The following is a 15745-nucleotide window of genomic DNA, read 5'->3' on the forward strand; positions in this document are numbered from 1 at the left end:
CAGATCATCCTGGGCTACAAAGAAAGAATTTGTCTTGAAAGAATAAATTTAAAAATCTGTGCCTTAGGGAATAAGAATCAAAACACAGAGACTTAAGCATCAAAGAACGGTTCTTGTCAATGGTGAGTACAGAGCTTTAGTGCAAGAGGATCCCAGCCTCACTGGCCCCCTATTCCCAAGTAACAAACGGGCTATATGTACCCTAGTTTGTGCTCAGCACAAGAGCTGACTGGGTAATGGAGTGAAAGTTCTCCAGGGCTTGTATGATGTTCCTGAAGAGACTTTAGAGTAATTACAGTCATGGACCTCAGGTGACTGGGGCAGAGTTGTACCTGGAGGCAGGAGGAGGCCTGTGACAACCACCTCTGGGTGTCCCCGAAAGCCACGGGATATTCTCAGGCCAAGCACCTGGCCCAAGGCTTACAGAGCTTTGAAAACGAAGCCAAGAAAATGTCTATGAGGATGGTAGCAAAATGGCATCTGTGTGTTTGGAGATGACGGCTAAGACCACTTTCATCCATGTTCCGGGGAGGGAATACACAGGAAATACTTCAAAAAGCAGAGAGGGTCAGGATGGGGAAGGTGGGGCTGGATGGAGTACCAGCTCCCTCACAATGAGCAACTTCCCCTCATCCTGAATCATTAGCCTTCAATGATTTTCTGTGGATTTGCGAGGGATCTGACTCTCTTTGGTTCTGTCTGTTCTCACCGCTCCCTAAAGAAAGACCGGGAGGGGTGGGTACCTCATGGGCTCCGCCATGGCTTTGGAGCCCTGTAGTCATAATCCTAATCGAGTTAGGAACCCAATAGTGCTGTGAGCTTCAAAGGGAAGCTGTGTGGAGAGGTTCTGAGAAACAGCCATCAATGGGGCTGTAGGGGGCGTCTCACTTTCATGGCGGATGAGCAGAGAAAGGAAGGAGGGGGAGGCAGCGAAGGGCGAATGTATACTATCACCCAGGGTTCAGATGGAGATAAAAAACAGACAGCACATAGCATCTACTAAATGACTACTTCCTCAATCCACAGCCTGACCACGTCTGGTAGCCTTCAAGGTCCCCCTCACTCGGCACTCACCCAAGTCACGACATTAAGCTCTCTCCAAGGGACTCCAACTCAGCCTCCATGTTCTACTTGGGACCACAGACGGTGGCTCCCACTGCTGGCTCCCTCCCAGAGACACTTGCACCCCAGGCTCTCTAGGGTGAGGATCTGAGACCAGGGCAGAACGCGTCTGATGAAATCCCCTCTCCCAAGTAGGCTGTACGTTAAATTGTCTCTGTAATGGCTGGCTCAGAGGCAGAAATATTTGGCAGCCCTGAAATTAAAAGTGATAAATTTCCTCGCCGAGCCCAGATCGATAATAGAGGCCTCATCTGTTAATCAATAAGACAGTCTCTGCCTGTTTACTGTGCATATGTTGTTCACTGCTGCCTTCCATATGATGTCAGGTTTGCATTCAAAGCAACTCAAATGTGGATAAGCCACACGGCCATTCCTGAAATGTACCATAGCGACATCATACAGCCTCTGACATATTTAGAAAGCATCAATGGAGAGGGTGGGGGATGGGGTGTTAAAATTGCCCACGCCAGCGGAGAATGGGTGCATATGGGTCTCACAGCATCATTTACCCACACAAAATGCCCTGGGGCTCAGCCCAGAGCCAAAAGGACTCCGGGGACACAGCTCCAAAATGGTCATGACTGTCACATCCTTCTCACATGAGACTTTCATGGGTACCCATTGATGCCAGGAGTGGGTGGTAGTGTCCTCATGGAGTTTATGATCAAGACACAAAAGCATGAAGGAAGGAAGGAAGGAAGGAAGGAAGGAAGGAAGGAAGGAAGGAAGGAAGGAGAGAGGGAGGGAGGGAGGGAGGGAAGGAAGGAAGAAAGGGAGGAAGGAGGGAAGGAAGGAAGGAGGGAAAGAAACAAATCAGGTAGTAGTGTATGATACAGAGCCTCGCTAGGGTAGGAGGAACAAAGGGCAGGGCTCGTGTTTTAGGGAGGGCATAGCAGCAGCCTCCAATGAGTTGGCATCTTTGTGAGGAAAGAAGAGGAGAGGAAGCAGGAAGAAACAAGGCAGCTGCCGTGAGATAGCCTCTTCACAAAGAAAGAGCAAGGAGACCAGGCTGGATAGAAGTAGGGGTCTGTGAGAGGGGCAGCAGGCAGAGTTGAGAAAGGGACCTTAAACGGAAGAGGATCAGTAACAGGAAGGAGGGGGGCTGGACCCATCCAAGCCTTCTGTCAATCACAGTGAACCAAGGAGAACCGGGGTCCAGGCCTGAGTCAGACACCTGATGCTGTGGACATCACTCAAGTCTGACTCATGTCTTCTCGCCTTAGTGAACCTAGGGCTCTCTGGCTATGATGGGTTTGGCTGCATCTATCTAATTCTCTTTAATTTTTTATTACGTTTTAACTTCCTGTGGTGGGACGGAGTAGGGCATACTACAGAGGGCATGTGAAGCTCAGGTCTCTCGCCGTGTGGGTCCCAGGGATAGGACTGAGGTCCTCCCTCGGGTTTGGTGACAAGTTCCTTAATGCAGAGTGCCATCTCACTGACCTGTTGTTTCTTTGAGGCAGATGCCAAACATTAATAAAAACGAAACTCCTTGCTGCTTAGAGACCACCGGTGTTGTTAATACCTCCCAAGGTGATTGTGCTATGCTAAGGAGCTTGGAACTTGGGTCCGATGGAGTGGTTCTAATTTGGCAGAGGAACCCAGCAGCTACGACACTCAGGGAGCTCTAACGATGAGCACGCCACGTCATCTGTAAAATGGGATCAGGAACGGTAGGTCCCTCAGAGAGTTAGCAAGTGGGTCAAGTGGATTGTGGGTGGAGCCAGAGGTCCGTACACAGCAGCTACGCCGTCATCACCACCCAGCATTCCTTTCAAGCACTGCCTTTGCTGTAATTAAAGTATGATTGGTTTTACTGAGATTCAATGCAATGGTGTTTGAGGGCCATTTATTCTATGTAAGGTGAGTCTTACATCTGTAAAGACATTAATTCAAAATTAATTCTGTCTCTGTGTCTCTGTGTCTGTGTCTCTGTCTGTCTCTGTCTCTCTATCTCTGTGTCTCTGTCTCTGTCTCTGTCTCTGTCTCTGTCTCTCTCTCTCTCTCTCTCTCTCTCTCAAAAGGGAATGATTGTTTTGTTGAGAGGAACAGAAAAATCTGTCATAGGACCAATACTTCAGCATCCACAGCAATTCAGTTATTCAACTCTTAAATCTATAGCTTCCTGCTTCCGGTCTGTTTCCGGCTTCTATCCCGCCTTCCCCAGCACACTGAAAGCTCTATGGGGGTAGACTTGGGTATACAACTGGCCTGGGAAGGAGACTGTGGGCACTGAGAACACTGACAGGCTGTTGATTTGAGTGTGGCAAAGTCCTGACTCTACCTTCTGGGCTCTCTACAGCCCCTCTGTAGAAACTCTAGGACATGTTTGTTTCTGGCTGGGGCTCAGGAAGCTCAAAGGAAAAGAAGAAAGGGTTAGAAAAACGGGGCTCCCATTTCTTCTTGGCCCACTGTGCATCTCACAACAGCAAACTCCTTCCCTCCTGTATATTCCCATCCCCAGGCAGACTTCCCTCAGGAGACCAGGATGGATACTCACTGGCTGGCAGTGATTTGCTTTGGGGGACACCTCACCTCTAAAGTTAACCTGGGGAGTCAATAAGCCTGACTGCTAGAGACAGACAAACAACTTTGTTCCTGCCAGATTCCCAAGGATAAGGGCCAAGAAAGCTCTCAGTCTCACACTGAGGTAGAGAGTTGCCTGAATAGTCAGGGTTTTCCACTATTTCTCTTCTGTGCCCCAACTTCCTGGTACCGCCCGGGCTAGACAGAGGCCACAGGTAAATGTAAATAGATAAAGGTTTGGTGAGGAGAAAAGATGTAGGCACTACAGCTTGGTTGAGGTTGGAGCTAGTCTAAGGTTTCAGCAAAAGGGAAAGGGGGGCGGTCCCACCCTGAACCCTCACCCGCCCCCCTATTCCTGGGTCACAAGAATCAAATCAAGACCGGTCAGAGGCACAAGCAAAAGCACAAAGCTTTCCCCAAATGCTAGCATCCCAATGGCAGCAGAGGTGAGGCCCAGCGGAAGCTGGGACACTCCCACAACGGTCTCCTCCTCTGGCCTAGTCTTTTTGGCAAAGCACAGAACCTTCTCCCTCATCTTCCTAAACCAAAGATGGGGCGGGGAATAGGGGTTAGAGTTCTGAGTATCTAGAAATCAGTAAAAGATACTACACGCATTCAAATGCAGAGGGATGTCTCTCTAGGGAAGCAAGGCTGAAGCCAAAAGAAAAGAAAAAAAAATTTTTTTCAAAAACCCCTCCCTCTTCAAAGCCTCCCCAACCCCCAAGCTAATAATAATCTTTGAAAAAGGAACCGCTGAGGGGTTGGGGGTGGGGACATCTAGTGCCTTGCCAGCATCTGATGTTGAGTAGTGTGTCCTTTTTTTTTTAATTCCTCTCAATTTTAAAATAAACATCTTGAATGTTCTGATGAGATATGCATGCCTGCTTACATAAGGAAGTACAGAGTGTACCAAAACAGCAGACCCAAAAAAAGCCCAAGCCGTCAGAACAATGCGTACAGACTCGGGCATTTTACAACAGGCCACGGTGTACAGTTTTATTTACAGTACCTCTTATCAGACAGAGAACAGCACACTGGCTGCCAGTTCCAAAGGCCAGCACTGCGTGTTCCTTCTCTCAAGGAGCTGTGTACTCCCAGAGAGAGCTGCCTGCAGCCTCACACCCGCTTCGCTCTCCCTAGCTCTTGCCTTCTCCCTTATCAACAAAATAAAAAACCAGGAAGGATCAGTTTTTGCAAGGGACATAGGACAGCAAAGGAGGGACAGGTGGGCAGATGCCGCCGAGAGGAAGCCCATCAGGCCCAGGGTGGCCCGGGGTGTGTCTCTATGGTGCTGTCCTTGACAGCAGTGTGGACACTGGCCATACTCACTGTAGCCCAGGAGGTAGAGGTGCCAGGGGTGCAAGGTCTCAAATCAAAGGTGCAGAAAGCCAAATGTGTGTCTGGGTGTGGCGGGCGTCCTATGAGTTAAGTGGGGGCCGAGGGGAGATCCAATTGTTGAGTTGGGAAAATGCTGGTACCCTGTGTGGAGCTTGGGGTCCACTCCACACAAGATGAAACCTTGGGGTGGGTTGGGGACAACACCAAGGCACTGCTAGATCTGAGAGAACAATGCTAATGTACTACTGTAGCTGGAGGAGCAACATGGTGCCCAGTGTCCTCAGAGTTTGTGGGAATCCTAGAGTCTCTGTCTCAGATCCCATAGGAAGAACAACACCTCGTTCCATATTCTTCCCATGTGAAACCAGAAGTGCTTTGAAAGAACTTCTGCCATAGTTCTCAGTTATCAGAGTCTATCCTGACGGTGTGTGGATGCATACACACACACACTCACACTCACACACACACACAATCACACGCGCGCACACACACACATACACTCACACACATACTCACACACACACCATAGAGTAGAATGCTGAATAGTAATGCTATTAAAAACATGCATTCTAGAGTCAAAGAGAGCTAGGTTCAAGTCTCAGCTCAACCGTCCCTAGCTATCACCCTGAATGAATGAGTCGTGTCCTGTACGTACCAGGAACAAACTGTAACAGGTAGGATACATCTTTTCACCCCAGGAAAGTAAAAAGAGAGAGAGAGAGAAGTCATCTACTCTGATGATTCTTCATTCAGCAAAAACGTCACTAAAACTGTGCTTCCTACAGGACCCCAGCGCAAAGCAACAGTTTCAAGGACAGACAGGGTCTGGGAAGTCAGGAACGAGGAGCCTCTCCAGTCTGTTCCCATCATGGGCGATGCTTAACATCCTCACTAGCTTCTAGCCACCCAGAAGGTAACACGCAAGCCCACTGACTATTGAATTATTTCAAAGAAAACCCAAACTGATTGTAAATCAATGTCTCTGTCTGTCTGTCTGTCTGTCTGTCTGTCTCTCTCTCTCTCTCTCTCTCTCTCACACACACACACACACACACACCCTCACACACCCTCCTCTTCCTTTTCTTCAAGTCTAAGAGTGCCAATTTAGAGCGTCTCACCTGACTATAGTCTCAGACCCACTTCCCCCAAGTATCTCCCATGACTGGATAATCAAAGCCCGTGAATGCCTCCTACTCTAAGAGCTATGGAAGGAGAGGCATCCTTCCACGCACATTACATATACATTACACTGGTGGGGACCAAGGCTCAATGGTGGAGCCCAGGGAAGTCCTACAGTGCCGTGACGTTGGAGTCCTTGCATTATCAGTGGCACAGTGTAAACGCTGAAGCCTTACATCTCTCTTTTCACAGGGACTGTTCCCTTCATACAACAGTTTAAATAAGAAACTGAAGAACCGGAGGCAGAGTAGATGTCCCCAAGTCATCGTCACTAGGGTGGTGACAAACTAGTTTCATATCCTCAAGTAGGTGAGTAACAGCCCCCAGGTTTGTACCTCCTTGTATCCTCAGATCCTGAGAGGAGGGCCCATTACTGAAAGTGAATGGCTTAGGTAGATGAGACCCGACCTCGATGCCTTCGTATACACAACCCACTGCTTGGGAAAGACGACAAGTTCACTTTCATGCAGTATGGTAAATTACCAGCTCAAGAACAACTAAGATGTCCCCAAAACCAACAAAGAAAATTCATTCCGGATCTCCGTCACCGCCTGGGCTGTTAGAGCATGGGTGAGCCTTGCCTCCCCCTCTGTAAGTTCTAAAGTTTACGAGAGAAAACCTGAATGGAGTGGGGTAGGAAGAAATGCATCGGGAAGCGTGATAATGTGTACAAAGGGGAAGGCTGACTGGCTGAATCCAGTGAGGTCTGGGTTCCTCCGTTCAGCGCGGAAATCTCCCCAGTGTAAATACTCTGATCTATCAGGTGGACTGATGGAACAGGGGGACCAGAGTCCGGTGCTGGAGCAATCATTAGCCAGGGCCCAGGATGTACCGAAAAGGGCCACAATGGAGGCTGGGTTCTAAGCACCAGGGACACAGGACTTTCAGGTGTTGGAAGCGGTTTTACCTAAGGGAGTTGACACTGCTCTCTTGGCTAGGTTCTTTTTTAAAACCATGGAAACGACAACAGGAATTTCAGCCATTTTATATGATACAAAAAAACAAAACAAAACAAAAAAACCCCCCAAAAAACAGGTCTTCCTTTATGAGCTCACTTTGGGATGCTCAGGTGAGCAGTTCAGACAAGTGAGAGGGACTTCTCCAGGCGCCAAGCATCCCTGAAGCTGTCGGTCACCTGAGCCTCTGACCTCCTCTTATCGTCCTTAAACACCACACTCCCTCTAGAACCCGCAGACTCCTTGATCCCAGGCTGATGTCCTAGATGTGTGCATGTGAGCACACACACACACACACACACACACACACACACACACACACACACACACACACACCTGCATGCACAGATCATGCTTCTTGGGGTAAAATTCACAAGGCAGTAGAAAAAAAAAAAAGGAAACCAGCCAGGTATGGGCACTCAGAGGGAGAGGCAGGAAGAATCCCTGTGAGTTTGAGGGCAGCCTGGTCTATAGAGTGAAACTCTGCCTCAAAAAGGGGGTGGGGGAGGAGAGGAAACCAGGGTTACTCCAAAGACGCCAAGCCAGGATTAGGACCCTGCCTATCCTCTAAAACGTCAAGCTTGTGTGTGCCATTGCCACGGTCCCAGCATTCCCTGACGCTCCCACTGAGTTTGGACTAATGTTCCAGAAGTGAGAGGCTTTCCTCTTGCAGGAGCACTCTAGTCCTCCCTTCCTGTAGGCAGTTCCTTCTTTTCTCACTAAGGAGGATCTTCTCATAACATGTAGATCCCTTTGGGAATCTCTGTACAGACGATTCTCACATCCCCTCTCTTTCTAGAATCTTCCATTCTCTCCCTACTCCTTCCATTTCTCTCCAATGCCACTTGCAACATTGCGTGTGTGTGTGTGTGTGTGTGTGTGTGTGTGTGTGTGATTTCCCTTAAGTAGTCATCATATTTCAACACTTCTCTTCTAGAAATGCCACCTGGAAGCAACACCCAGGTCTCCCCAGTGTCCAGCCTAAGCTGTCTCCTCCAACATTCTCCTTTCGGCATCTATGGTGGCAAAATGCCCTGTCAAGAAACAATAGATTTCCCTCAAAGTAGAGAAATGGGCTCTCATGTTAACAAATGACACCACTCTCAAAAGACTAAAGCAGACTTGGTTGTCTTGGTTGACCTTCAGCTACCAAAAAGTCGTTCTGTTTCACTCCTGGACATCCCTGGTACATTGGGGGGCTTTCTGAAAGCACCCTCCCTCAGGGTTCCCCCACCTCCACCTTCTCTGATGATACTCAGGAGCATTTACTCACCCCCCTAACTGAATCTTTTACCTAGAACAGCAGATGTCAACAGGGTAAGGGGTAAATAGGTTAAACTTAGGCCTGTCAATCCATTCTAAAATTTTCTTTTCCCATCCCCTCTCTCCTGGAGGATTCTTTGAATGAAGAGAGAAGCAACCACACTGACCATTGCTGCTAATGACCCTACTCTGGGGGCAGCTAGAAGAAGCCCCTCTACCTGATCTCCTTGCCTCTACTCCCTGTGCCCCACCTCAGACCTTGCACCCCAAAGGCCTGCCGCAATCCCTCTCCCTTCTTCCGACCCTCTCAGTGGCACCTAGAGGCTGCCAGCCTTTCCAGGCCTGCTGTGGCTTTCAGAAAACAGAGTGGGCCTATTTTTAGCCCTTCTCAGCCTAAAAACTCCCCAACACCCATTCAACTTAATCGCTTTATTGAGGACAAGAAGTGAGCTCTCTAGCCGGGTGCTTCTGATGTTAGGGAGTAGTAAAAAGTTCAAACCGGTTAGAAATGACACTCATTGGCTTTCCTTTGGTGTTTCTGCAACCCTAATTGCGGTTCCAGCCATGGATCTAAGGAACCTTGTAGGTTGCAGAGTCTGGCTCTCTGGCCCCCTGCACCATAATTGAGGTGTTACATTACAACCCCAGCACTGCTGGCTTCAGGCTCAAAATTCAGAAGGCTCAAGGCGCCACATTTCTCAAAACAAAAATATTGCCTGTCACAATTAATGTCCATCTCCCCAACTGGGGGAGAACATGACTGGCGGTTTCTGGTTCACACTATACAAAAGGTTCAGGGGGTGTGGGGGACTATGTCCAGGGCGAAGCCCACGGCATTATTAAAGCGCTCCTGACAACTAAAATGACATCGAATGGCTGCATGAAAACAGAGCGGTTTGTTTGGTGTAATTAGAGGACCTGCGAATTCGGTGCGCGCAGAAAATAGACTGTTGGCAGCGTTTCCACATGCACCTCTGCGACGACGGTGACTTCCAGAGCAGGAGGGTCAGCATTTGCAAGTGGGCAAGCGGTACTGCTTGGCGCTGGAGAAGTGGTAGCTCACAGAGTTGAAACAAGAAGAGAGCATGGCTCCATCCACAAAATATGGACTGGAGAAAGGCCTTACAAACATCTGGGGAGCCAAAAGCTCCCCACTTCCCTTTCCTTCTCTATTTGTTCTGGAGACAATCCTGGTTAACCCTGCTACTCATTATGTGGTCTAAGCTAGTTTCAAACTCACGATACTCCTTCTGTCTCAACTTCTAAGTGCTGAGATTCTAAAGCATGTGCCTGCCACCGTGCCGGGCTGGACCCCACACCACCGCCCGCCCACCCCTTATCCTTCTTAGGCGAGGTACCTGAAGCACCTTCCTCAGAGTCCTGCGTTTTGAAAGGCAGAGGCAGAGATGCTCCATTAACTTTCCTAGCTAATTTTACAATTTAACCAAACACCACACTTCTGCCTCCATTCAGCCGGCCTCTGACTGTGACAAAGTTATAATTGCGGAGAGACGGTGAGAACAATTCAGTCCAGGCCGGAGGCTCAAGGCAGAGGCTTGAAAACAGCACTGGGAGGGAGACTGGCTCACTGAAAAACTGAAAGAAAAAAAAAAACCGGCTTTACAGAGGCCCCCATGGCTGTGCAGAACTGTGAAGGAAGGAAGAGAGCCAGGCCTGGCCATGTGGTGTCAGAGATGGAGTGCTTGAGTGACAATGACTTCCTGTCACCTTGTGGGGCAGGGACTATATTGGGAAGCCTAGTTACATGCTGTTCTCCTAGGGGCATGATTCAATGCTGATGGGTGGCAGGCCAGAGGCCAGGCAGGGCCACCCAGAGGACAGGATCATGGCCATGCCCTAGGGCTCCTTCCAAAACATATTCAAGGTCCAATTGGCACCTGCTAAGCCCAAGCCCTGAGGGGAGCAGCCCCACTCATAGCTCCTGAATCTGGATAGCGGCAGGGTTCAATGGAAAGATGTCCTGACAGAGGAAATATAGTCAACAATAAACCCACAGTATAAGAATCCTTCGTGCCTAGCTGGTCCTAGTCTTTTAGACTGATGCCTTACCCACCTGCACTGGACAGATGTCCAGACAGACACAAAGTAACCATCCACCTTATTACCTGTGCCCAGCGCCTGCCCTCCATGCCTGGGGAAGACACTGCCCTGGTCCTATTCAACCACTTTACTGCTGGGTCATCTCCCAAGTGGAGGACGCTCCCCTGCCTCCTCCACTCCACAACGTGTGACTTCAGACCCCAAACCTCAATCAAAACCAAACTAGCTCACAGCAGGGCTCTACCAGAAATACTGGGCTGTTTCCATGGAAGAACTCAGGCTAGGGAGAGCCGTCACCCAAGACAACAGCTTGCCCCAAAAGTCTCACATCCGGGCTTTGTTTGTCCCAGGCTCATTTAAAGAAAGCAACTGAGGAAGAAGACTCTGGGGGGGGGGGGGAATCAAAAGTTTCGGGGTATTCTTCTCTCTTTACCTGGAGTTACCTTGTTACTGGAATGACTGTGGCCTTGCATAATTACACCAGCAGAACTCAGTGCCGAGCCGAGGAGCTCTAGGTGCTCAATTAGCTTCTAATAGCCAGCGAGAGAGCTACAAGGTTTAATCCGCCTACCCCAGAAGGCTTTTTATCCCAACTACCTAATGAAAAGTTTAGAACTCTAGATTTTTTTTTTTCTTTTTCTCTGGCAAGTGAAAGACTTCTGTTCCAAATGGGCTTGGCTGGGGGAAAGAGAAGGGAGTGTGCCAACTACTGGGGCCGGGATAAGGGGGCTGAGTCTGGAAGAGGCACGTGTGTCCTACTGAATCCCGGACCCAGCCAAGTCCCTACAGCAGTCCTTGGTCCTGCCTTCATCCCAGGGCAGCCAGCACAGTCTTACTGATGCACACGTGAGGGCATTTGCCATGTGACCTAAGGAGACGGTCTGGGGTTTGGGGTGACGTTCACTTGGTTGAAGTACTCATGGACCCTCCATTTGTCCTCAGGGTGACCCAGTAGCTTCAATTCACCCAAGGGCAATGCTGTAAGACCTGCATTCACAGACTGAAGCTTGCAGAACTGCCAACCCCCCCACCCATATCTACCTATCTCTCCCTCTCTCGGTTTGCTTGAGATTGCCCATAGCTCCTTGTGCATGCTGGGTAAGTGCTCTTACTAAAGAACACACTCCCAGCCCTCAGCCTTCTAATGTGAAAACTGGCCTGTAATTCTCAATCCTCCTGCTTCTGCCTCCCAAGAGCTGAGATGCCAGATGATACCGGGTGCCAGATCCCCACCCACGGGTCCAGACCCACCCACCCATGCCAGGCAGTCTTCATTTTCACTGGAGTGCTTCTCAACTGGTGCCTAAGGAGGACCACTATACACTTGAGTACGTGAGGACCCTCATGGGGACTATAAACCTTTGATGTTCACTGTGGACACCAGAAGCAGAAGTGCAGAGGTCCCTGGCTGACTAGTCCTAGCTCAAAGTTGTTCTTGCTCCCTTCACCATGGAGAGGTAACACAACCCCTCCCCTCATGGCTGAGCTCCTCCTGGACACTACAGCCAGAGGATCCCCACTCTCCATTAAATACCACCAGCCCTCTTCTAGACTACTTTCCTACACACACACACACACACCACACACGAGAAATAGTCTCATAGCTTCAAACTCCCATGGTGGCCATTCGTTTCCCTTGTGGGGACACAGCCTTCCCTTCCCAGTCTTATAGCAACCTTTCAGTTAACTCACTAGCAAAAGGCAGGTAAGGACAGTAGCACCAACTCTCATGCGCCCTGCCTGGGTCTGCACACACTGGCCCTCAGTCCAGCTGCTAACAGCTGAGTTCATACATGGTATTTGTTCTCCTCCCTCTAAAACAGAGCCACATGTGGGTCCGATCCAGAATAGCAACTCAAATGAGTTCCTCTGCTGGCTAACCTTCACGATCTGGCTAGGGGATGATTTCACCCCTCCAGAGAAGGTTCCAGCACCCCTAGTGTGCGCCTGGAGATGACAAACGAGTAGACGAAACATTCTCATGTCAAAGGGCACAGCTCCACTGGACAAGGTCCGAAAGGCCAGGGAGACCACACCTTCACGTAAGCCACACTCCATGTACTGGATGTCTATGGGCTTAAGAGTATCCCACATGCTCCCTCCTTCCAGAGTGCCAGCACTTGGTGGCTATGCCTTTTACTCCCAACCCAGGATGCCTTCCCCAAGAGACGATATGAGACCTCAGGTAGCTAGTTATCTCTTTCCCTCCCTCCTCTCCACTGGGGCATGGTGACGGAGAGGAGTGAAGGGCACGCCATTGTCAAGCTCTCCATGAAGGTGGGGCTGCATGCTGACTGATCTATGAACTGTCTTGTGATGCTTCCAGAACCATCTTCCTCCAGCCCCCCAAAGCAATGCAGAAGAGTGACTGAGTCAGGCGATCCCCAAACACAGGCCGCCCTGGCTCAGCAGAAAAGCTTAACGAGTCACACCTGCTCCTGGTGGCTGGCCCAGTACAAGGCTCTGGAGCAGCATCCAATAAGGTGCTTCCTACCTCAGAGCCTCAAAAGACTAGGCCTTCCCCATCTTTGCTCTCGGGTCTCACCTCCCCAGTCTCTAAGGCACCAGTAGCCTAACAAACAGATAAGCAAGAATGTTGACAGTCCACAGTATGGAACCAGGGTCAGGCACAGGGAGAGATCCAGTAGGGAGCCAGCTCTGCCCACCCCCCAACCCCAGGCTTTCTGATCTTAAGCCTCTGTGTCCTCATCTCTAAAGTAGCACCCAGGCGTCAGAATGCCAGCACCCCACTATGTCTGGAACACAACAGGCACAAGTAAATCAAGTGCCTTTCTCTGTGTCCCACTCTGGTACCATGCAGCCAAAGCCTTACTTTTATTCAGTAGATATTTACTGATGGCCTACTGTGTGCTAGGCTGTAGAGAGGCAAGGAAACAGGATAAGGTCTCTGCCTCCCTCTTCTGGTCCAGACAGCTGATCCCAGGGCTGGGGGCAGCAAAGGAATACCTCTATTACATCTCCTGCCCCACTCCCACCCATTTACACAGAAGGACAGGCTCTAACCACCACTCGGGGTTTCTATGCAAGGTGGCACAGTGAACACAGAAATACACGAATCCCATGTTCCTAAGAAGCCTAGGGAACAAGTGAAATGGGGCAAGTGAATGAAAAACTCCTAACCAAGGAAGGTGACAGGTTACCGGAGGGGAGAGTAGATGGCTGAGGGCAATCAGACGGAAGAGGCTTCCTGCACCGCCCAGCCAGGTGCACCCTGGGGCTGAGCTGGCTGACTTTCAAAAGATAGGAGAGAAGGGACCAGGTCTCCCATCCTGGCTCTGTGCCTAGCACGGGAGACAGGCAGGATTTTATTTAGAAACAACTACAGGCGGGTCAGAGCCTCGTCTGGCAATTCCTAAAACTTCCTGGACAGAACCAGTCCCATCCTAAGCCCAGCGATCTATGTGGGGCAGGAGAATCACCGAATGGCTACCCCCGTGACAGAGGAGGAACCTTGCCCAGTAAAAAGGAGGGTCCTGTCCTGTGGAAGGAGGGGCCTCGGGAAAGGAGGGGCCTCGGGAAAATATGGATGAGGGTGGGAACAAACCAGCCCAGGGAATTTATGCTTTTGCAGTTGTTTACTACCTAATTAATTCAATCATTTCCAAAAACAATTTTATTTATGTTCTGTTTACCACATCAAAAGTGAGTGTGGGAGCAGGGATCCTAAAATGCTAAAATAATACCCCAAGGCATCTATTTTAATCAGCTAAAAAAAATTAAAGGGGCTAAGGGGGAAGAGTTAAAAAAAAACACTATCTCTGGGTTTTTTAATATATATATATGTATATATATAATATACACACATATGTATGCACACATGCACGCACACACACATATACACAATCTCTCCCAGTCATGAGATGAGAGAGAGAGAGAGAGAGAGAGAGAGAGAGAGAGAGAGAGAAGCAGCCAAGCCCTCTCTGAGAGCCTTCCTTGCTGCTGAAAACCGAGCTTGTCAAAAAAAAACAAATCCATAATGGCCCGAGGCTCCTCTCCAATCTATTTTCTGCTCAGCTGGTTTTAAATGAAGTTATTATGAGTCATTAAAACACCCGCAAGCCAGTGGAAGTCAGCCAATTACAATTTTAAATTTAGCCTGTTCTCTGCCCCATTCTCTTGTTTTCTTCCTTTGCCCACAGAATGCTGCTTGCTGTTATTTTCCCCCCCTCCCTTCCTTTATCCAAAGTGGAAGAGACGGTTATGAAAATGCATACTACTGCACACAGAGCAGAACCATTCATAGGAAACCAAAATTATTAAATTTTAAAAAAAAAGTCAAACTTCCGCCCCCTGCCAAAATCAACGCAGAGTCTCCGCCTGGGCTCTCTGGATTCCTCAGAGAAACTCTGCTCCCTTGGCCTGAAAGGTCAGAGGCTATTTTGAAAATGAAAAGGTTCTTCACTGGGGTCTTGTTGAGAAATACTCCTATCCATCCATCCATTAACTTGTTCCTGTAGGAATCCAAGGAGTGTGTGTGTGTGTGTGTGTGTGTGTGTGTGTGTGTGTGTGTGTGTGTGTGTAAGAGAGGAGGCAGGGGTGGGGTTGCCACCAACATCTAAAAATTAACAACCAGCAATGAAGCCCAGACTCAAAGGTAAAGCCCGGGCTTTGCAACCAAACACAAGTCAGTGGCAGCCACTAGATAAGGTGCGCTCATTTTGTTTTTAAGTCTGCAAAGTAATGGCCTGTGTGGGCCCATTACAACAAAGGAACAACTTTTAGTATTTCATGTAAATGATTTGTCTAGGTCTCTACACACACACACACACACACACACACACACACACACACACACACACACACACACACACACGGTGCCTGGTGAAGATTCTGCCCCTCAGTTTTGGCTTTTTCTCCAGACTTTCCAACAAGGAGCTACCTTCTTAACCAAACACCTGTCCAAGGTTACCCCCCACCTAGCCTGGACCTGATGAATCTTTGAGTTCTACAGAGCAAACCTTAAAGCTCTACATGCACCTCCATCCCCTCCAGGTTCCCTCTCCGAGGCACAGAGACATCCAACACATACTCTGCGAATGATCCGGTCTCTTTCCACCTTCACATGGGTTCCAGGGATTGAGCTCAGGTCACCAGGCTTATGGTAGGTTCCTTTACCCACTGAGATACCTTACTTTAGTGACAGGATAGTCATTGAGTCAAAAATACCAACCCAAGCCTTCTGTGTGCCACACACTTTCCCAGATCACAAACCAGTATAGGAGGATTAGCAAGGGTTGACTGGCGGCTTCCAGGCTCTGGTAGGTATATAGTGCACACCT

At 49.3% G+C, this 15745-nt stretch overlaps 1 protein-coding gene and 1 long non-coding RNA gene across 4 annotated transcripts in view; one reads left to right on the forward strand and one right to left on the reverse strand.

Annotated features, from left to right (window-relative positions):
* Zbtb16 (zinc finger and BTB domain containing 16) overlaps positions 1-15745 on the reverse strand; it is a 187770-nt gene that overhangs the window by 70411 nt on the left and 101614 nt on the right.
* Positions 2906-9094, forward strand: LOC148004119 (uncharacterized). Its single transcript, XR_015627645.1, has 4 exons — positions 2906-2985; positions 5772-5899; positions 6358-6474; positions 8516-9094. It is a non-coding gene; the product is annotated as an uncharacterized LOC148004119 (long non-coding RNA).

Source organism: Rattus norvegicus, chromosome 8 (assembly GCF_021556685.1).
Source record: "Rattus norvegicus strain SHRSP/BbbUtx chromosome 8, alternate assembly SHRSP_T2T, whole genome shotgun sequence".
Lineage (NCBI taxonomy): Eukaryota > Metazoa > Chordata > Mammalia > Rodentia > Muridae > Rattus > Rattus norvegicus.